General features: G+C 42.3%; 1 long non-coding RNA gene across 1 annotated transcript; it reads left to right on the top strand.

Annotated features, from left to right (window-relative positions):
• The first annotated feature begins 1,451 nt into the window (after window positions 1–1,451).
• LOC130595618 (uncharacterized) lies at window positions 1,452–22,400 on the top strand. Its single transcript, XR_008971356.1, has 4 exons — window positions 1,452–1,536; window positions 3,573–3,715; window positions 21,284–21,375; window positions 21,820–22,400. It is a non-coding gene; the product is annotated as an uncharacterized LOC130595618 (long non-coding RNA).
• The last annotated feature ends 54 nt before the right edge of the window (window positions 22,401–22,454 follow it).

Consider the following 22,454-nt stretch of genomic DNA (forward strand, 5'->3'; position numbering starts at 1 on the left):
CTTCTGTGAATGTTCTGACACTGTATCCACCTCAGCTAAGAGGTGGCTATGGTGACACTATAGATCTATTGACAGCCACATAAAGCTCAGACCAGACCACCTGAGAGGGTCTGTAGGAAGAGGGATGCTGCTTAAACCTTCTGTGACATTTAACAGTGAGAGATCAATGAGCACTTCAGAGCATCTGCTCCTTTTACTGCTGGCTCACGAGAGAGAAGCAAGGCTTCATGCAGACCCCTGACTTTAAGAGCCATAGCAGATGGATGAGACAATGGCCCTGAGCTTCCCCCACTGCACCCAGGCCAGGCACCGTGAAGATCTCAGCAGTGTGAGCAGAGAAAGTGGGGAAGAAAAGAAACACCAGGCAAACCCTGCAGTTGCAGGGAGCTCCGAAACTGCCTTTCAATCCACTGCTCTGCTTCAGTATCCCCTCCTTTGAAAACACAAACACACCAGAAAGGGGAATAGGTGGTTTTGAGAAGCCATAGCGCAGCAGCAGCAGCCTGACACCCTGCTGACAATAACAAAGACTGTGCTGCCGACCTCTAAAACGTGTGACAAAGATGCTGGGATGGGGGGGGGGTGGGGTGGTGAGAAGGGAGAAGCATTATTTGTAATTCCTCGTGTGGGTTATTTTTCCTCTGCAGTTTATAAAACAGCCCTTTGGAAGCTGGGAAATGAAATCTGTTTCTTTTCTCAGGGCATGGCTGCATGCTGGTAAAGCTAGCTGAAGTTTTGCCACTGCCTTCAATGGGAGGACAATCAGTTCCTTTGCTGGTCTCCACAGCTTTGAATTCTCTGGTTGCTTCACCACTAGGGGTGGATGCCACGCTGCATGCTTTGGAAAGAGTGGCATTAAAGCTTTTGTACCAAGGAGAGTAGAAACAGCAAAGGTTGGAATTCAGTGCTGCTTTTCTGAATCACTGAGTGAAAGTGGAGATGGGATTACAGAGGAATCAGATCTATGAATTCCACTTTATTTTCATGTTCAAAGCTTTCCTATCAGCATTGTTTAGATTCTTTGCATGTACTCATAATTTTCACGATCCCCACTGCACAAACTGCATCAAAGAGAAAAGCCCAGGTCTGTTCAGTTCCTTTCTCAGCACAAAGAACAACTGAGCTCCTCTCTACTCTGACATTGCACAGGCCAACAGAGAACCAAGGGGCGCACACTTTCCTTTCAGTTCCACCAGAGAACATCCCCTCTTGATGTGCAAGCCAGGAGTCAGGCATCAACAAGAGCAGCCTCTTCCTACATGCACACAGCAGCAGCAATGATGCTCACCCTGAAAAGAATCACAGCCTATCACTGTTATTTCCTCCCTTGAAAAGGAATACAAAAATCATGCTGCTTATCCCAGCTCTGTTTGCTGACCTGATAACTTATTCTACACCTGGTAAGATTTGAAGCACCTTTCCTGCAAAACCAGCCTCCAGCTCACATGAAGCAAATCTCTGGACAGAAAAAGCTCAGGTTCCATGAGGAATTATGAGGGAGACAGAAAGGGACTGGATTGTACGCTGGAGCCTGGGGTATGTGCAGAGATACTTAATGAAATGACAGCCCTTGTTTTGTAAAGGAGCTAATGGCTTTGACAAGAATCATAGTTTCTATTCAAGAGGCTCTTGCAGCCCAAGTAACGAGTCTGTAATTCACTCGCCAGGACTGTCATATTCACAAAATGCATTTGTTAGAAGCTGCATCAGGCCGAATGCTTAATAAATTCAATAATCTCCCCACTAAATGCATTAGTGCTGCCCCAGCTATGAGCTTGATAGATCGTGGTAGTTGCCCTTAAGCAATTAGTATTGGGACAATCGCTCCGATTCAGTTGAAACAAAGCACTGGCACTTGGAAATTAGTTTACTCTAATGAGAGAAAGAATTTCTGAAGAGGGTGTAGGCAACAAAAACTGAAAAATACGATGGTGCAGGGACAAAAATGAGCAAGAATGACTTTACAAAATCGCACACAAGGTCAGTTCCCAGGTACTCTGGGACAAAGACCACATGTAGGTGATGTGCCATGAGCATAAGCTGCATCCAGTACTGTTAAGAACAGGGTTATTCTCCTGCCTTTCTATGAATGGTAACTGAAACAAGTCCTTCCCAACCTTTTTAGCTTCATTAAATTATAAGTCACGAGAAAGATGGTCGTCTGAGAGCAAACTGATTTCTGTGGCTAAAGAACTGTCAGGCTAATATGAGATGCCATGAACAAGTGGCAGTTGTGCAATAACTTACCCAGCAAATACACTGTGTCTGTGTTCCCTGAAACAACCCTGAGCTGGATGCTTGCTGTCCCTTCAAGAAGTCAAAGGACACTGCAGCAAAAAGAAGGTTATTCCTATGTGCACAAGTGCCCACTTTTGCTCTGCACAAATAATTGAATTATACATCTGATTAAATCAGAAAATAGGAAGATCTTTGGCTGTGCAACACTCCACGCTCAGTACCTGAACTCAAGTTCCGCACTCACCTCTCTGCCAGTTATAATATAGCAATTAGTTCCAGCAGAACTGTATTTGCTTATAGAACTAATTAGAGATCAAGAAAGTGGCTCACTTTTGATAATTACATGGTTGTGTCCCATCTATCAGCCAGTGTTAAATTGTTGTTATATTAATGTAAAGCTTATAATCATGGCTGTTGTAAATTGAATAAATGTTCTTGCCAATTCTCCAATGCAATTAATTTACATAAAAGCCTCTGGAACTAAAATTAAAATGATATACATCTTTCCAAGGGTTTCATTTAAAACAAAGCTAAATAATAGAGAAATTATATATCTTTTTTCTTTTCACATTCTTCTGTTTACTGAAGTTAATGGCCAAATAATCATTGAAATGTGCCTAACCCAGTTATTCAGAATTGTTATACCAATAGCTCATTTACATGTACAGTGATGCATTATTCAAGACATTAATATTTTAAAAAGCCTGTCCTAAACCAAGGGAGATTCCAGATGATGGTGCAGGAGATCAGAGGGAATTCTATTCCCTCACAGTCATCTGCACGTAAATCATGCTCATCTCTTTTATTTAGGCATCTGCATTTTTGTATAGAGCATGGATGCTGCTGATACAGACAAATCTGACCAAGCCTTCCCTGCTGAAGAAAGAAAATCTACATTCTAGTCATCTATAAACCTGTCACAGCCCAAATTTAAACAAGCTGCACCATGCTTTTTCAAACAAGTAATATTGTGAATCACAGAAGCTAGGGTCAGAAACGGTGTGTAAAAATACGTATGCCTCCAAAATCATGAGGGTTGGTAAAGGGGAACTCGTTTAAAGCTGTGACAACTTTGCTTACCATGCAAACACTGCGTGTTACAGTGCTATTTCTTCCACCTCCTCTCAGACTGTTTTGCCTGCCTGTTAAGAAGCAGATGCAGACTAAGTATAGATAGACAGTTAACTGTGGCTCTGAGCCTGAGCTCAAGACCAGGTGTGCTTCTCATTCCTGCTTCAAAACATTAGATCTCTACCCAGTCAACACATCTTTCTGGATGGGAAGACATCAAGTTCACATCGTGCCTGACCATAAGTTCACATTCTTGTACACAGAGCCTGGCTTGGGAAAACTGGAGCAGATCCATGTGTGTAGAAGGTCCATGCCAATGATCATCCTGAGCCTGGTCTTGCCCAGAGCCTGCATGGCTGCTTCACATCCCAACAAAGGATGGCTACAGTCAACGTAGCTAGAAAGGGTGAGACCTCCTTCACTGATGTTTACACGTGGTTTACAGGAGGGCATTCTAAAAATCAGTTTTAATGCTTTAGGACTCCTCAATGCCTCCACAGAACTAAATGTTAAGAAAAGGGTTAAAATGTGGTGTGTGTCCCAGTAAAAGAATTAGTCAGAACACCACTGGTAGGTAATTACTGGCCTGGTCCTCTCTCCTGCTGCAGCCTGCTTAATACACTGCCCATTTTACTCTACAGTTCATTTTTTTCTACTCTGATATTTCTGACATTATCTTATTCTAGCTGAGCTTAAATACTCACTAGAGTGGAAGTTGTTTTCCCTTGATTGTCTTGGAGCAAATCTCCTCACTGCACCCACCCTATTACAGGGAACCAAGCATGTTAGGGGAGGAAGCCAGTGACATTAGATAATGATTCAGAGGACCTCCTAAAGCTCACTCATTTCCTTCCACTGTCTCTAAATTATTATTCCCAGCAACTTTTGGAATTTCTACTCTTTTTCCTGTAATAGCCTTATCCAAGGAGACAGTGGCTGTGAGCATGCAGAGCATAGGGGTGGCAGTTCAGTAACTCAGATCAGCTTGCATTATGCTTCAATCCATGTTAGCTCCATACAGTCACAAAACCCACACAACTCACACGATTGCCCTTCCTTAAGTGTTCGCTCCTGACAGTTTGGGTTTCTGCCATGGATGGGCATTTCGTAAAAACTCCTGGAAAAGAAACTCATGGATGTGTGGAAGTATTTCTGCAGTCGTTATGCATGCTTCTACATTAAGCACTTACATGCCACATTAGAATTACAGCCAGTCACTCAAACAAATCACTTTCTTCTGGGAAGAACATCTCTGGACAAGTGGCACTTCTATTATGCTGGCCATTATTATGGAGTGAAGCAGCAGACAGAAGTGAGACTGTCAGGGACAGGAGACAATCTAAAACACACAGAAAGTTCCATTGTAAGATTTAAGACATCTTTCCAGAGCCAAGAAACATCCCATAAAACCTGGCACGCACACAGATGTTGAGTAGGACACTCACAGCTGCAGTTTAGAGCTCTGGTGTCACCAGGGTCAGACCCACACAGCATAACATACATTAAGAAATGAAAACCAACTTGTTGCATTACAGGCTTCCGGGAAGTATTTCTCTGCTTTAAGAAACCGCATGACAAAGTTCTACATAAGGAACCCAGTGTTAGCAAACACAGAGCTTCCTCTGTGCTGCAGAGAGGAGACTGCTTCCATGAACAGTCTGTCATTTGGATAAATGGTGGGACTCTAATGTGGGGACTCCGCAGCACACAGGAGCAATGGGATCTTTGTGCAGGCAGGAGTATTTGCTATTCATTATTTGCTGTTTGTAACCTGTTTATCATTACAGTTTCAGCCAGCCAAGCACACTGTGGAGGTGCAAATGTTTGTAACCTAAGTGAGCTCCAAGCAGCCTGAGTAAACAGCTCATAAAAACTGCACAGACTAAAAGTTCTCAGCACAAACTCTTCTGCAAAGGTATGAGAACTGGGTGCTATGTGCATATTCCAGGGTCACCAGCAGGAACGTAACTGCAGCATGTATCACTTCTTTTGTAACTTGAATTCCTGCAGGCTGCCTACTCAGACCCTTGGGAGCATCACCAGAGCTCAAATACTTAAAAGACAAACCAAGAAACACAGTTCCAGAGCCCCATAACAGTAAGGCCCTGGGAGTTAACCAGAAGCATTTATCCTACAACTGGCCTGAGATCTGATTTAACAAGTGGCCATGTTGAATTCAATGTCTGTCAAGCTTTAGGAGTTGTAAAAGGATTTATTACTTCCTTTACTGAATTAATTAATCACTGTTATTAGGGTAATTTTAGATTGTTCAAGAACATTTCCTTCACCTTTCTCATTCTTCTGTGTCCTCCAACCTCCTTCATGCCCAGATACCACCCCACAATGTATGAAAAGGTAATACATTAATGCTATTGTGAAGATATAAACTCACAGAGAATATATTGTACTACTGAATATATTGTAGCACAATTCTTCCACCTACACTACTTATACTTTCATTTTTGAATGGGAGATAGATCCCACTGTCTACCATTCCCTTTAAAGCTATTTAAAATCATTAATCATTTCTGTTATTAAATGATCCAGAGGAGAAGAAGGCATTGTAGGGAATAGATATCAAGTCCAGTTGCTGAGGATCAGGAGCAATCTATGGAATTCTGCTGGTATAAGACTGGCCTAGAATGAATCCAAGCATTTTTATTTCAATGGCTCCTCCTCCATTCCTCCCCTCACTGTCTTGTACCATACTTTTGTGTCCTGCTTCCTAACAGCTCTGATTTGCTCTGCACCAAGGAGACATTAGAGAGCTTGGGGGTGGTCAGGGCTGTTGCAGGATGGGTTAGTTATGTACAGTTGGATTTTGCATATTCATGTAATGAAGAAAACAAATCCGTTGGTGTAATTCCTGACCTCCAGCTCTTCACAGACACACAGGCACTAATTTATCTTAATACCAGTGTATATGACAGGAAGTGTACTGAATTGATGACTGTGACCCTCACTCACAAACAGGGAGAAAATGCATTCCATGAGACCATGCATTGTGTTCACAGCCAGTACTAATCCCATCAGAGCAACTCTTTGTTCCCCAGCCATAACACACTACAAGAAGAACACGACCAGTAGTAACTGAGCATCCATTATTTCCTATACATTCATCCCACAGGGCAGTGCTGGACAATACATACACCAGATACCATGCAAGGTCTTTGATTATTGCAGGGAACTGATTGAATTTAACTTGATACACTCTCTTCCCACTATTTTTTTTTTCTGCCTGGATTTATAGGGTGTTTTTGTCTTGCTGTTTCATTGTTTTCAATGGTGAGAACTTTGCCAAGCCTGCACTGCCAGCAACTTCCTTCCTGGTGAGAGGATGGGAATAAACCTCTTCAGATAGCAGCAAGAGTGGTTTCAGTCTGCAGAGGAACCTGACAAAATGTCAGTGCCAAACCTCACTATCTTCCCCAAGATGGTGCTTCCATGTAACACCCTCCTACCACTGCAGCTACACAAGTGTTCCCTTCTGAGCTACATCACCAACTACTAACAGGTACTAACATGCTGGGGGACATTTATGTTTCATTTTCCATGGTCTAGCGCAGTTGTTCAAGGAGAGAAGTTGACTCAAGAGACAGAGGGCAAATAGACCTGAGTTTAACTTCTTTGAATTTCCTTGTATTTATTGCCTTGCCATTCAACATGGCAACGGGCAGCAGATAATTTATGGTATCGTGCTCATAGAAACAAGTTTGTATTAATGCAATAAAAAGCTCAGAGCACCAGCAGTTCTAATAAAATGAGAATTATCAATAGAGCAGAAGAAGGAGGGGTGGGAGAAGAAGAGATGGTCATTAAATCACTAACACCAAGGTCTGGCTGAGATATGCTCAAGTCAATAATACCATAAAGTTTTATACTGGGTGTACTGTGGGAAAATGTTATCATCTCATGCACATGAAGACAGAACCATTTAGATGTAATATATTCACTTCCAATAATAGGAGAAGGATCACATGTGCTGTGGTCTAGAACTCCGAGGGGGAGAGGTGTTGGGGTGGGAGTTAGAAGGTAGAAGAGCACCACATGCAAACATTGCTCCAGCAGGGCCAGCCTGTGGGAAAGCAGACCAAAAGCTCCATCTCTGTAACTGTTTCAAAGGGATCCTCTCCCTGTGTAAGGAGAAATATAGTAGAGACATGGTTTAAATGCACTTGTGATGTCTTGGCTTTCCCCAGTGTCTCTCACAGGGACGGGAAAGAACTGGAAGTGGGAGGAATGGGAAAAGAAATAACTGTAATGTGTTTACACCAGAGAGCAGAAACTGTAACAACTCTCGCGTCAGTTACAGAAGTGTGATGTATAGTGAAGAAGATTAATTCAAGAAGTAGAACATTAAGCCTTCTTTTACATATGCTCAGAGAGGGAACAGCTGCATCTGAGCCATAAAAAGGGAAATACCAACAACGCCAAAAAAAATCTTAAGAAAATGAAACCCCAATTAATCAAAAGGAGGAAAATCCCCTGAAGTCACTGCACGTAACCAGATCTGTTACCGCTTCCAAGGATTTGTGCCAGTGCACTTGCTGCCCCTGCCCATCCAGCCACAGCAAGGGCACAGACTTCTTTGCTCAGTAAAACTCAGGGCTGAAGGATGCAAAAGGTTCTTTCACTTCCACTTTGTTTCAAACAAGGGTGGCCTTGACTAAATACAAACTGTTTCCTAATGCTTCTGTATTGGACAGACAGAGGCTGACTCATCTCAGCATCCTGCTGGGCTGAAGAGATGCAGGAGAGAAGGAGCTGAAGGGCAGAGTTTAGAGTGATGGATCTGTGGCTCTCAGGACTCACCCCATTGCCAGCACACACCAGAAACTCCAGATGGAGGAATGGTTGTTACAGCCCTGGCTCCTCTGTGAGACACAGCTCATGTGTGCAGCAGAGAGAGCTTCCTCCGAGGCCTGCAGCCTGCAGGACTGGCAAGTAATCAGCTAAAAACAATATCAAGAGTGGTCCAGAGTAGAAGATAAAGAGTTAGAATGAAGAGGCAAGGTTTGCACATACAAAACTGAAGTACAGGCAAAGGTCTCGCCCATATATGCCAGCAGGTTTTTCCTTGAGAGTAATTAGCTTTAGTTTATGCCATCAATCCTATTAATTCCACTCCACCCAAAGTTCAGAGAGCAATCCCCAGGTGTCTGAATGACTGAAAAGAACACATGAGCCCACGGGTCTCTGGGCATTTAAGACTACAAACTTTCTGTGGGTTTAAGAGTAGCAAATACACAAGATTGATAAGAACTTTTCTCTTTTTTTCTTTGGCAAGTATGAAAGAGCCACATTATCTAGTAGGAGGGCACGGCAAAGCAGAGAGATCTTGACAGAGGACTAGAAACAGGTATAATTTACATGGTTTGATATTAGTCTACCTGGACATTCCCAGGGATGTGGAAGATATGAAAAAGCAGATATTAAACAATTACAAGAAGAAAGCAACATTTTTTTAGGACACATTTTACCATTCTGCACTTCAAAGAAGGGGAAAATGATCACAATAGGAAAGGTGCACTGAATCCCACTGACACGGGAAACGATAGAAAGACAGAAGAATACAGAAAAGAACCAAACTATGGAGCAACAGTGAGATTCTGAGGTACAATCCACTGCCAGATGTCTGCAGCACGCACAGTCCCTGGAGCAGGGCTGCAGCACAGACCCAAGCCCTCACCTCCTCCTATGCACAGAACCTTACCTCCCAACAGGTGAAGGGGAGTTGTGTCCCGGAGCTCCTGCATGCATAGAAGCAGTTCTGCCTTTAACAGATGCAGATTAATTGGTGCTTTTTCATCAGAGCTTTCCATCTGGAGCATTGCAAAAGCCTTGCCAGAAAACCTGGGAGATCTTTCAACCTTCTGCTGGAGTTGGGGGCACCGGCAGTTGCTGGGCTCTGTCTTGGCATGCAGAGGTGTGAGCAGGAGCTCTGCTGCTGAACTCCATTGCGTGTGAGACCAGCCTCAAGAATCCTGACTCTTAAAGAGGGGCTCAGCAGACTCCTGGGCTCCCCTGTGGTAACGTTTCAATATAACCACCTTGACTTAAATCCTTCCACTGATTTTATGTCCTCGCTATTTAAATGAAAACTTGCTTTTGTGCTTCTGGCTGACTGAAGCACAGTGATTTTATGGTAGATTTCACATTGCAATTAACTTGCTCCCCCTGCTTTACCCTCCTCCCCTCCCTTGGCTAGAGGAGCCCTGGGACTGCATCTTGGGAAACCTAAAGCCTAAAAACCAATGCCAGCATGTTGTCTGGGTGCAAAACTTGCCAAGTAAAAAGGGACGCTCACAACTTCTACCGCAGTCACTGAGGATAAGTGTCACAAGTTATGTAGTTCTGTACTAAATACAGTAAATACATGTACAATGTGGGATAGGATTGCAGATTCCTGCCCCACCTGTTCTGGCAAATCAGCATGCAGCCCTTTCCTCCCAGCCCTGCAGTGTTCCCTGGGTTGGCAGTTCCTTGGATTATGGAGTATTATGATTTAGGATAGCAGCGTTTCACCTGTACTGCAGTGACTCTCAGAATCACTGACAGCAGCTTATCCATTGATGAACTGAATGACTCCTGAAGAAACAAATCAAATGTATTCTCATATCCCTTCCTCTGGGCTTCCTATTCTTTCTATTTGTTGTATAATTTATAATTTATATAACTTGTGAGAGCTCAAAGACTGTTTGGTTTAATTGTAGAGCAGAGAGAACTCTCTGCAGTTACAAGTGAATCTCCTGCCTCCCAGCTGCACATTCCCATGTGTCCAAACAAATCCAGTGAGAAACCTTCTCCAAACAAGCTCGGAGTAACTTAAAGCTACTTGAACTTCAGTGTCTGCATTTCAGAATTTGGTCTTAAAGCACTGATTAAAATTTAAGCCCTTAAATCTCATGGCTTTTTCCATACCTCTGCAGCTGATATAACTGAAGTGCTTTAGTTTGACTTGGTAGCACGAGCCAAAACAGCACTGTGTATATAACAAAACCAGTTACTGGATTATTCCAGTCTTGGCAAGAATGTCCAGCATTTCTAGAACTAATGTTGATAGTAACAGTTATCCCATCGCTAAGTATATACCTGTAAGTAAAAGGGTTCTGCATTTCAATGCCATTTCAGCCATTGAGATATTAAAAGTAAACCTGGTAATATCCCACTGTTATTGCTATTGTTTTCCTGCAAACAGCACACAGAGGAAAACATGGAAGGAGAAAAGGAGCCTTCCCTGGTTTATTTTTGTATACCCCAGAAAATTATAGCACAGCTAATAAAATGAGGGTGTCCTACACAAGCTCCAATATTGTATAAATCATGAATAATACATCAGGCAAAAATGAGGAACTGCAATAGAATCAAACCTATATGGAAATAAATAAAACATAACAGAAGCACTGCAATCATGTTAGCTCTGTTGATAAAAGTGTGTTTGTGTTTGCAAGAGGAGAAGGGAGGAAACTTCTCTAGTAAATGATTGTAAAAGCATTAGTAATAATAAGAACTACATGGCAAGCTAAGAGAACTGGTAATTAACAAATAAGTGTCCAGACACCTGAAGCCGTTTGGTGGAGAAGGTAAAAAGATGGGAAACCAAATGTAACAGTACCTTTAATAAGGTGTCATGGATGAACCTTGAGGGTGGATGGGAGCACACATCCTGCCTTGCAGAGCAAATCGAATTTCATAATGGTATCTTGCAGCGTGTATCTCTAATTCTGCATGTGAAAAACTTCTGCCTGAGGAAACCAGAGGGGACTCAGGAATTGGAGGAAATCACCTCAGTGCTTCACCTTGGGTAAGTGTGGGATTAAATGCCAGCTTTACATTCCCCACAGATTCTTTCAGGTGTGTAGCCAGGAAAGAATGTGCCAGTTCAGGGCACAACCACTTCCCTTGCAGGAAGAAGAGAAATTAAGAAGGAAGAAGGTGATTCCATGTTTATGACACTCCCCTGGAATCCACTGCAGATGCTGCAGATCCTGGTGAGATCTCCTTGTTCTTCTATGTACTTCTCCACACCTCCTCCTATCCAAACTTTATTCCCCCCACTACCTAATGGAATAGAGTTCCACCCAAAAAGGCAGCTTTGGTAGGTTCTGAGCTCAGCACAACTAAGCTGTGAAGGTATCATCGTGCATGTTTAATGGAAGTCTAAAGAAAACGTTCAAGGACAAAGAATCCACTTCCACAGTTCCCTGTAATGATCCCCATGCTTCAAAGTAAATCTCTTACCCCTAAGATTACTATTAACATTTTATGCAAATGGGATGCATCTCTCTTTTTTTTTTAAGATTCAGAATAATCTATGCATATCTTTATATTACTGCTCAGAGCCATTAGCCAAGATGAGTTCATGTTTTTATTCCCTTTGAATGCTGGATGTATTTTATTTCTTTGGGTGGCAGCTTTTATTATTAAAGTCAGCAAAACTTGATGAATCCTATTACCTGCCATTCTCCTTTCCAACCAGACATGATTTATGAGCCAAAACCCGAGTCTCGATTGCTAATAGCCTGCTTTTCTCTGATCTTCTTTGCATTTGCTTCTGAATGGGAACAAAATTGAAAGTAATAGCTCAAAATAACTCTGATTATTAAACAACAATAAGTAGCTTGGAGAACCTATTTACTAAAGTATTCTTAGAGCATCATACACATTCATGGACAGTGTCGGATGGGGTTTGTCCAAAGCTATAAGCCAGTTGCATGCTGTGCTTGTTGACCTTCTTGGAGAAGGAAGGCGTTTCCTTCTTCTATTTCCCAGTCTTTTAATGACTGGGATGCTCCCTCCAAGTGCCCACGCTCCCCACTGCTGGAGATCTGGTGACGTTTGTCATGTGCAGGCCCCACTGTGATGGAAATAACCCCAGTAACAATGACTACAAAGCATGGATAGGGTTTGTACGCTTTTGTACCAGTGGAGTACGCTTTTTGTACTGCAATGGTCAGTAAAAAAGAAGTAAAAGCTGATTTTTCACTTCACTCATTTACAAAGAGCTGCAGCCTTCACTGGACAAGTACTGAAAGCCAAATAACTTTAATCAAGCTTTAACAAAGAGCCAGCAAGGTGTGACTGGAAGGTCGGCACCGCAGCTCTCTCAGCTGCATGCCAGCACTCAGATGCATTTAATGCTGTGGCTGCCCTTCAGTGAAGGCCTCTGGAAGTCTTACAGCACCATCTATAAATATTCAGGAGTTGTTGAATGCAGCAGCAGGAAGAGCCTTTAATTTAATTTTGAAGGCTGCAACAGACTGAGCTTTCCAAACCTGATGGAGGGGAAAGGCTCTCCTGCCAAAGCACGGCACTGCTTCTGGCTTTCAAACCCCAGCATTAAGGCCACAGTTTAGGGAGCATCATCTAAGTTGAATCCTCTCTCAAAGAGCAGGAAGAGAAGAGCACAGGCCTTACACTTTCCCACTGCTGCCCCCACCAATCTCATTCAAGCTAATGGGTACTCAAAAGGTTTGGCACCTTGAGATTTAAGTGGTTGTTGTTGATATTCTGGCAGCTCAAGGGAGCCTGATTTCCTGCGGTTTTTATCCTGGGTTAGAGCTGCATGAATAGGTAACTAAGAGTTTATCCCTACCTCAAAAGCTGCAAATGCAAATAGATGATGGATTAAAGGCAAAACCAAAAGCACAGAGGAGTGAGGTCCTCTGCCTGTGGCCAAAAGTAGATCTGGGGGCATTCAGAGGAAGCCACTGCCTCCCCAACTGCTGCCAGTGCACAACTGCTCCATAGAGTGGTTCATTCTGCTGATGATACTGCTGTGAGGCTCTGTTCTGTGAGAAACTCTATGTGAAATGCAGAGACAGGAACAAAACCACACCAGCAACAATTAAAAAGGGGAGTTGTTAATCTGAGTTAAAATGAAAAGACCAACTACCCCACAAGCAAAATTCAAGGCATTTAAGGCTGAGGATCTGAAGATCTGTTAAAGTAATAAACCCCGGGACACTTCTTTGTCTTCTTGACTTTCTTCTATACAAGGGAGATCAACCCTCCAGCTATCCAGAATTGACTATCCAGGGCAGAACTGGAGGGAAAATAGATGAACTGCTGATAGCAGCACTCTTTATAAGAAACATGGAATGCACTGGGATAAGATAGGGTAAGATCAGGAAGCAACCTATGCCCAGCCCTATCCAGAAGAAGATGCTTGGAAAAGAGGCCATGAAATAAAACTATCACTGAACAAAGAGGATCAGGGCAGAGAAAAAGCTTTTGCTGCCTAAGGACATTGAACCTTGGCAATGCCTAGTAGACCTTCAGCTCATATTCATGGGCTGTCACTCACAATGGGGACACCCGTGGCACAGCAGGGACTCGCAATGCTGAGCAGGAGTCTTGGGACATCGTATACATAAAACTGAAGTGCCAGTTAAGATCATAGAATCACGGGATGATTTAGGTTGGAAAGGACCTTAAGATGATCCAGTTCCAACTCCCTGCCATGGACATTTACCACATCTTTGGGCAACCTGTGCCAGGGCCTCACCAACATGGTGGTTACACAGAAACCCACAGGCTGTAAAAAAGATCCAAAATACAAGCTGGTGGGTTGTTTGTGAGGAAAGGATTGTGCTCTCCAAATACAAGTTACCTACAGAATGAGTTATTCTAACAAAGGCTACACCAGTGGAAACCATAAGCTCAGAGTGCTCATGAAGATGCTTTGGCTTCTGCTTTTTCCAGCATGTTAGCCAAAGTCAGGCAGATGTTTACCCATGTTCCTGCAAGTTCAGGGTGTTACCTTGAAACCTGCACACCCAATTCTGAGGAACACACGCTGAGAGCAAAGAAGAGGTTAAAAACAAAGGAGAAGCACATCTTCATGTGGTGCAATTTCTTACATTCTCTACTTAATGATTCAGATGCTGTGGTGTGATTTACTATGAGTTGTGACTTCTCACATTTAATGAAGTGAAACCCTCTTGGCCCACTGTGAGATGTATGCAGGGATGAGAACCCAGTAATTTACAGCATTTGTGACCTTATTACAACGTACTTTTTGCTTGACTGCTCTTCAGACCTAACAGGATCTGTTATCAAGGGCTCCATGGAATATTCGTTATTATTTATAATTGGATGTAAAAGAGATTTACCTGTAAAAAAATGTAGCTTAAAAATGTAATTTTCAATAATTTTATGCTAACTTAAAAACAAGATACTCTTTAAGGTTAATATTCATTTCAATGATGCTGATGAATGCTGCTCTTTGCAGTGAGAGACAAGTAGTACAAGGTTTGGTAGACTGCCTGCTAAAGGGTAACTAACTGTTGAGCAAGCAGAAGCAATAGATACCCTCCAGGGGACTGCTGACTTGCTCCTCACTTGAAATCTGCAACCTGAAATGCTGCTTCCAAGTTACTACTGTGGCAATCCATACCTTGGTGCCAAGCAGGTGGATGGATACCGCAGTAATTACAACCTCCTAAACCCTCATTAGGAAATATGTACATTCTGCCAATTCATTTATGGTCTAATGGAGACATTATCAGGTATCATGATTACTCCCTGCGTTTGCTGTTCCCCTACTTCAGGCAATTTACCCCTCTGACACGGACTCTCCACCAGTTGTATGGACAGATTCTGACACCAGGGGGCAATAAACTCAACACTTCGGGGAGCCCCAAAGCTTCTGGAAGCCTGGTGCACTTGCGATGACATAGAACTTCATGAACTTCTAAATCCAGAGGTGGGATTTATTTGGGAGTGAACTAGAAACCTAACACTACTAAACAATGATAGACAGATATAATTGAGGATTCCTAAAGAAATCCAGCATCCATCCTAACTAACTTGCTTACAATGGTACAGTGTGTCAGATGGTGCCCGTGTAGCCCAAGACACATCTTTTCCTTCCAAATTCCTATTACTTGGAGCTCAGCCTTGCAGTTATGGTGAAAAAAAAAAATCACATCCATTCAACTTAAACCAGTTTAAGTAAACTCAGAGTGTAGTTCCTCCTAAAGGAAAATTTATCTCAGTAATAAATCAGACAATACAGTAAAAGATCTGCACTAAGCTTTATAATGCTTACACAGATCCAGTTTAGGGCACTCCTTAACTGGGTTCATCATCCTTGTGCATTGAAGCTAGAAATAAGTGCAGAAGTCATGCAAGAATAATGACGAGGATCACTATGAAATACACTGTAAATCCTGATCAGCAGCGAGAACTGACCAAGGTTTTACCTGATTCTTTCCCATTTTATCATGTAGCTTCACAAGCAAGAGATGCCAACAGCTGCCCTTGCTCTTAACAAGTGAAAAAGATGCTATCAGTCAGTTTTGAGATCTTTGTCTGAGCTTCCCCGTCATCCCTACACAGATAATGTTTCTCCTACACTGTAAAATGCTATAAAAGTTTCACAGCAGCGTTTGAAATATTGGTACATGTTGTATTATTTGCTCAGAATAGACTGCAGTGAAGCAGCAAAAGGCTTTTTTAACAAGTGCTGTTTATTCCTATTTAGTCCCGGATTCCACCATCTGCATCACAAAGGGTCTGCATCTGCTGTTTCGTTTTACATTTGGTGGCTTATCGTGACAGAACAACAAAAAGATTGCAATTTGAAAAACTTCTTCTTTCAACTTTTCTAATCTTTGCAGCAACAATTTAACAAACATTTTCATGTTTGCATCTATTGGGTTTTTTTTATATCAGGTCATTCAGAGCTTTCATTTGATTGCTTGAGGAAACCAAACTGTTGCTGCTCAATCTCTTTGCAATGTTCCCTATAGTGCAGCTTCTCAGAGAGCTATCAAAGCACCAGTGGAGGGCTGATAAAATCAATCTGTTAAAATCACCTATACAATTTATTCTTCCTCCTTTCCCCGCCCCCTCTGCCTTTTAAATAAGGATGCCTGGTTATTATCCAGCCACCTAAACAACAAAAGAATTTTCTCCTGTACTGTGTTGCCACTTTGATAATGCCATATTGCTATAGAGAACGTTTACTTCTAAAGACTGGAGATTTGTTTGTAATGCTGGAGGTGTTCAAGCTGTGGAGGATATTGCAGAGGTAGCTCCCAAAGAGCTGCAACTTCTATTTTAATGTTGCCCCTGCTTCTCAGCTAAGTTTTCTCAGAGTGAGACTACTCGGGGATCATGAAGTCCAGATCCCAGTTATGGCAACAGACTGGAACAGAAGAAAACAGGGGGATATGAAATAGAAATAAAGGTCTTCTAGTAACACAATAGCCAACGCTGCTTTAAATATCCCACCACCATCCTCTAGGAAGATCTAAGCCCTTCCCTCCATACTCTGTAGCTCCCTGACCAGAGTTTAGCAAAACACACATGCTCCATAGCCCCTGCTCCAGACTCTCATCTGCATGGCTCCAAGCACCTGCTGGTCAATAGACAGAATTAGCTTCCCATTACTCACCCTGTTCTACAGGCAGTTCCACTCTAGCTGTTCAGCTCCCTATGGCAATATTGGAGGAAAATATCCCTTGTGTAAAGTCAGCATTGTGCTTTCATGGAACTAGAGTTGCTTCCAGCAGCCCTGGATACAAAAGCTCTGAAGACTGAAGTTGCCTGCGCGAATCCAGCACTATCACAAAACTCCATACCGAAATGCCAGTTCATGAGTAATCTTTTTTACCCCTAATAGTCAGGCTTAAATTGACTTAATTGTATGAGATATAGCCTTAGCAATTTCCTTTTGTGATTTATAGGATTAAAACCTGTTTTCCTGCTGGCAGGCAGTGCTGTTCACCAGCCTCCCATCTCCTGTTCCCATTTCATTTAGGCAGAGTGATCTGGCATTATTAAAATTGGATTGTTTCCTTATCCCCATTAAATAAAAGGTGGTTTGACACCAAGTGTTAATATATTATTGCTTTATGTTCCTCCCTGTCCATCAAACCTCCAGCCTGCACTCTGGGGCACAGCAGAAGCTAATCATACATTAAGAATCAGTGGTAGTGTAAGCAAGACACATCTAGCCTTGCACTGGTTTGTCTTTAAAGATTAAGATTTTCCTTTCTAGTCTTTTCTGATGCTCTTTCTTAACAATACAGGACAGCAGAGAGGTAACCGAGTGTCCTGTCCCAAGACTCCTACTCGCCAGGCAAGTGTGACAACTGAAAAAGTGCCCTTCCTGCGTATCACACAAGGTATAGGTCAGCAGCTGGGACATGACAGAGCCTTGTTTGTGTGATATTAGAAGGAGCTAAGTCATAATCAAAAGATCCACATGCGAGGCATGGTGAGACATGAGGAAGAGATCTCTGCTACAGCCTTGCAGCCAGCACAGAGGGAAGGGGCATGGCAGTCCAGGAGGAAAGGAAAATCAATCTTCTGGTGTGACATGATATTCCTTTGATCAAACTAATCTTTTCGTATTTCTCTTCCCTTTTGTTGTTGCTGTGAACATCTTTTGCCTCGGGGGGAAAAAGTGAAGAGACACAAATAGATAATATACTGGCATTTGAAATCAACCAACAGGGCACGAACTTGCTTGGGTGGAAATAGAAATAACCAAGTCTGATTGTATTGATTTACTACTCAGTTGTGAATCCTGCCCTTCTGGAGCCACCGGAAGAAAAATAGAAGCCTATTTTAGGAGGGAGGGAGGAAGCATGCACATAGACTCTGTGCATTCTCATTTCTTTCCTTTCACCATGTGAATCATTCCCAATGAGGCCAGTTCAGAGTCCGAGTCTGCTGCTGAACACTGACTATTGCTTCATTTTTTTTCAGAGAGATCCATAGGTCAGATTTAGGTGAAGCAAAATACATTTCTAAGTTCCTGAAATGATACGTTAACATGCTTGCCCTTTTGAGGAACTGTCACTGGATTTAGCAGAGATTTCTAGAAGATGAGTTCATTAAGTTCATGGAATACTCTCCCATGGGAAGTTGCTGAGGTTCTTTCACCAGATGTACTCGAGAGAAAATTCAATTTAACTGTGAACTGCAAAGGTTTGCTGAAAGTTAAGAACTCACAAGATCCCAGGAAGGGAAACAGACCACAGTTGCCCTTTAAATCTGACACTAGGGCTGGGGTTTACTGTCTGTAAACTGAGAGCTATCCATGTAAGGGTCTGAAGAATAGAGTCCAATTCTGTTGTTTCCACCACTGACATGACATTGGACATTAACATGAGAGATCATACCAGCTTTTAGCCTCTTGGAAGACTCCAGACCCCACAAAGAACATGTTAAGGATGAGTTTACCATTACTCACCTTGACCTGTTTAGGCTAAACCACGGCACACAACAGTACAGGTGCTATTTGAATACTTCAGGTGTCTCACACTGCACGAGCTCTAGCAGGGGAGACAGAGCCCCACTGACCTTTTCAGTATTCTGTATTGTGACTTGCTGGAGTCTTTTGACTCATTTCACTGTTTTACAGCTCCAGTGAGAGACACAGCGGGGTGGAATGGTCATCCCAATCAACATAGGAAATGATGAAAGGTCAGCATAGTAAAATACCCAAGGATGTTTCAGGGAATACATATGGGCATTAAAATTTAGCTGCAGTCTCTGTGCCAAAGCCTGTACTGAGAGAAGAAAATGGCAGCCTATGGATTCATCTCCTGTACGAGCCAGGAATTACTTTTCATGCAGACAGAGGTGCACATATTTCTAAAGCAAATGCAGAGACAGGACACAAACTTGAATACACGCCTGCAAAACACCATGCAAATATTTCTAGCCATGCAAATTACAGAGCAGTTTATGAAGTAAACCACAAGTGAACGGGATAGGTGGGTTGGGGCTTCTCTTTTTCCCCCCTCTTTTTAGTTTCATGTTCTACCCGCTGCAATGGAAACAACAGTCCTTGTCCCCCTGCTGGTCGCTATCAGCATGATCAGCCCCAATTCAGTGGACGTACACTGATCTGTACTGCTTGAAGCTTTGGCTCCCAGTAATCACACACGTTTACTTCAGCCCTTTTTGACATCAGCTTCCAAGTTGTCCTACACCCTTGAGATGGCTGCAGAGCTCTTTGGCTCACCACAGCAGTGTTATTCAGGGAGAGCTGCACATCACCTCTGTGCACGGTGCCGTGGCTCCAGTGCGACTCCCAGGTACTGCTGGGGTGCAAATTAATAACAGCAGAACTGATATTTATTTACCAGCAGTGTTCTTCCATAACTTAAGCTAATGCCAGAGCCCAAGATGAGCTTGTGAACTGATGCATAAAAAAGAATTTAATCTTGGCAAATTAGATACTAAAGAGCAGTATTAACTATGGTTTAGATACCCTGTTTGATAATCTGCATTCAGAACAACTTTTTCAACCTGATACGTCTGCAGCAAATTCTCCTTCGCACAAATTTCTCTGTTGAAACAATCACGAGTCAGAGTAAATAAATAGCAAGGTAGCTCTGATAAGAATTTTACTGATTTACTTTTCACTCCTCTGAAGCTGGCCTTGATTCAAGTATTTTTATGTAAGGTTCGTTTTTGAAGCCTTTTTGGCAGCAGTTTCAAGTTTCTTCTAATTCCTGCAAATTTCAAGTCAGATTTGGGGCTGTTGTTGATACCAGAATATCTTATTAGCAATAAAAGTATATTACCTATAATTGAATAGCTTCTCAATTAACAAGTTGGAGAGCCAGCAAAAACAGGCAATTCCCTCTGCTGCATCCACAGCAGGAGGCATCTGAATTACCAGAGAGTCGATTAGTGCACTTCCACCCAGATGATAAATAAGTACATAAAATGCACAAGATGGAAATAGGCAAATATCAGCTTTATGTAAAATGAATGCGGGAGAGGTTTAACAGTATGGAGAAAAGTACTGTTCAATGTGTAATTTCTATTTGAAATACAGCCAAAGAAGACTGTAGATGCAAATGGAGAAAGCACAGGAGTAATTCCGTAATACCTCCAAGACCACACAAAGGATGCAGTGTGCAGCAGTGACAAAGAGGAACTGATCTTCCTTCACTCAATCCCAGCTCAGCAGCAAAGAATCTGACCTCCTCAATCCTCCTGAACTTAACCAACCTTGTCTTTATTTTTCAACAAACAGAACCCTGCCCTAGGGAATTCTCACTGAAATTAATAACATTATAGAGTTGTTTAAGCACAGGGAGAAAGAACTAATCCTGAGACACTTGTATTTTGTTTGTACAAGCTCCTTTCATGATATTAACTCCCAAGTGTTTATTATTTGCAGAAATACATCGCTGGCATTTAAAAAGTCAGCTTTCATGTGTTGGAGCTAAATATGCATGATGTTTCCATGAGCGGTGTGTAATTGGGTAATTCTAATTGCAAAGAAGAATCTTTTCCTTCTTGGAAAACAGGTTGAAGTTTGTATAAGGTAATGAAGCAGGGGTCTGAAGTTCACTCATGGAACAAATTGCATTAAGTGAAATCAGGCAGTTGTCTGTTCTGATTTTCTTCCCCTGTAAAAGCTTGATGTCACCCAGTCCCCACTGCTGATGGACTGTTATTATCGAGCTTATTCTATGAAGAGACAAAAATTAAGTGATTAAGGAAAAATATTACAATCAACTCCCATTCATTCATCTCTCCAAACACCATGGTACTTCAGCCCAGTTTTTAAGTCACTTTCAATAAATAAGATGGGGACAAAAATGGGAAGGTTGTTGCTATGTAACTTACAGCATTGAAATGGATGAGGCACTGTGACCTTTGCCTCCGGAGATGATGTGCAAACTATTTATATGCACAGCTGTACAAATTACCAGAGTTTAATGTTAAATTCCATGGAAAATCATCTTTGCTGTTCTGCTTTTGAGGAAAGAACAGGGTTTAAATATTTAATAGGCTTTCTTACTGGGCACGAATATTTAATATTATGTAAGCGAGCCGCACGGAGATCTCATTCAAGGCTCTGGCTTCAAGCATTTGGCAAGCTCTTCTATAATGAGAGTGAAAATGATAGGTTCATCAAATCACAAGCAGCAAAAGGTACCAAATAACATTTTGGAGGTTCAGCAAAATCCCTTTTATCATGTGCTTTCTGCAGCACAACTTTCAGCAGTGTGTTCTCCCTCCTGCTGCCTGCTCCAAGCGGCTGTGAATCCCCAATGGAGTTCACCTTCCCCCTCGAACACGCAGGTAAGTGATAATTAGATTTCAAGTTTACAGAAAAGCCTTCAGAACTTCCATGTAATGTTCCTAATATGCTGATAAGCTGGAAAACAATTCTCACTGTAGTTTGACAAGCATTGGTGCAGGCCTGCTCAGTGCTGGAGAGTGCAAACACAACTAATCCAGTGCTCACCAGCACCAGCTGAAAATGACAGGAGATTCTGGCTTTGCGCCGAGATTGAGAGTTAAAACCCTTCCAAACAGGGGGGGCAGCAGAAATGAAATAAGAATTCACAGTTCTGTAGAGCTCAAGGTGTTTCACAGCTTTTAAAGCACCTATTTTAAAGACACAAGAGCAGAGGCGTGGAGAGGCAGAACAAGCTGCATGACAGACCAGCAGCAAAGTCTGGACTTAGACCCAGAATGTCCAAGGTTTTATTTCATGACATTCCCATTGCAAACCTCTCCTAGGAAGCAGAACACAGAGGCAGGATCAAACAACAAAGTCTTTACTCTCAGCAAAGCCACCCTGACTGAAAACCATGACCAAAGATGTCCAAGAATATTCTCTCTGGCCCAGTCCTATGTGTTCCAACAAGATCAAACACCCTGACACTGAGTGTTCTCAACTCTGCAGAAGCCACATCAACAACTATTAAAGGTCTATTCAGAGCCTATAAACATTTTATGCAGCAAGTATATCAAGTTATGTGTAAATACTCACATATTTGATACGTTTCCTTTGGGGCCTTTTGATGTGTATCCCAAATATTACTCTGCTGAATGTACCACTTCATTATTGTCCACAAAGTCAAGAGAACACATTATCAGTAAACAGATAATGGCTTTTACTTGAGACTTAAGATGATGAAGACACTAAGCAGTGCATGTGGGTAGTAACAGAACCTGGTAGATGGGTGATAAGATCCTGTCTTCCTTTTGTTGTTCTGTCTTCATCTGAGACAACATTGGGGAGGTTGGAAGATGTGAAAATTGCCTGTGGATTGCGTGTGGCGACATGCATTGCACCAGAGTCCTGAGTTAAGTAATAAAGTTGGGGAAAGAGTGGGGGTTATTTTGGGTTGTGGGTTTGTTTGGGGTTTAAA

Source organism: Pezoporus wallicus, unplaced genomic scaffold, assembly GCF_028554395.1.
Source record: "Pezoporus wallicus isolate ANWC-B61680 ecotype Strahan unplaced genomic scaffold, APGP_CSIRO_Pwel_v1 contig_2348, whole genome shotgun sequence".
Classification (NCBI taxonomy): Eukaryota; Metazoa; Chordata; class Aves; order Psittaciformes; family Psittacidae; genus Pezoporus; species Pezoporus wallicus.